The sequence below is a fragment of the Melitaea cinxia genome, chromosome 18 (assembly GCF_905220565.1).
Source record: "Melitaea cinxia chromosome 18, ilMelCinx1.1, whole genome shotgun sequence".
Taxonomy (NCBI): Eukaryota; Metazoa; Arthropoda; class Insecta; order Lepidoptera; family Nymphalidae; genus Melitaea; species Melitaea cinxia.
The window spans coordinates 678910-680468 of NC_059411.1; positions in this window are offsets into that span (position 1 = coordinate 678910).

Consider the following 1559-nt stretch of genomic DNA (forward strand, 5'->3'; position numbering starts at 1 on the left):
ATACAGTTTGTTACTTTCCGTAATGCTCCTAATAATGATGTTAGTTTGTTTCTGAGATATTCGATGTGTAATTTCCAAGTTAGTTTTTCGTCTACCCTTAACCCCAGATATTTTTCGTTAGTTGACCGTTTTATTATTTCGTCATTTATTTTAAGAGGCAAGAAGTCTGGTATATGTTTATTTTTAGTAGTAAAAATCATGAAAGAGGTTTTTGACGTGTTAATTGTTAGAAGGTTGTATTTTAACCATTCGTTGAGTAGATCGAGATCACGTTGAGCGTCCTTTATGATTTTATGAATTGATTTATCGAAATAAAAGAGAACAGTGTCGTCGGCATATAGCTGTAGGTATCCTGTTAACCCTATTTTATTAATATTGTTAATGTAAATTAAGAATAGCAACGGACTTATTATGGAGCCTTGGGGACAGCCGTAATATATATTTTGGACGGAACTACTATAAATATCTCCTATTTTAACGACTTGACGTCTATTCTCCAAGTACGATTTGAACATTTTGTGAGCTGTGCCTGTGATACCTATGTTGTCTAGCTTTAGTAGTAACTTTTGATGACTCACGGTGTCGAATGCTTTTTTTAAATCGATAAATATTCCTAAAGCGTAGCCGCCCTGATCTATGTAGGTTTTAATTTTTGTAATTAAGTCCGTTGCAGCTGTAAGAGTACTTGATTTCGGGCGAAAGCCGTATTGTTCGTCTATTAGGAATTTTTTGTGTGTCAAATAGTTGATTAGGCGATTGTATAATACGCGTTCGAAAATTTTGGACATTACGGGTAGCACTGACACTGGTCTGTAGTTACTTGGGTCAGTTCTACTTCCAGATTTGTAAATAGGACTGACCCTAGCCCCCTTAAGCGTATCGGGAAAAGTACCGTGTATAATTATTATATTCAAGAAAAAAATAAGGTGGTACGAAGTTCGCCAGGTCGGCTAGTGTATAATATAGCAATAACAAACATAATAATAAAAATATGTCGAATATATATTTAAAAGAGAATTTTGAATGAGAAAGTTTGAATGAGAGATATTTTCAAAGGGATAAAAATTAGAATACTGATTACGACGAAGTAGGAATGCAGAATTTATTGCTGGTAAGTGGTAACCCCAAAAAGAAGTCCTTTCGGCCAAAGAGTATAATAATATATAGGGAAAAAGAGAGCCCTCTCGCAGCATTTTAAGCCAATTCATTTTGAAGCGCCATCTAGTTTTTGGTTCCAACACTAATTGGTGTATATATATATATACATGCATACGTGAATATGGTTGGTATCTACCATGCTATTCACAGGAATTCAATATTTTGGCGCCAAACTAGAAGTTCTTTGTTTAGGAATATAATGGACATTGTGTTATTCCGACTTTCTGCGTTTATTGTATACTTTCAAACATTAAGATAATATTCACAGAAAGTCAGGATATCCATAATATTCCTTAACGAAGAACTTATAGTTTGGCGCCAAAATATTGATTTCCTGTGAACAGTGCTAACACGACAAAATAAAAGCTTTCAGATATCAAAAAAAATTATACCACAATAAT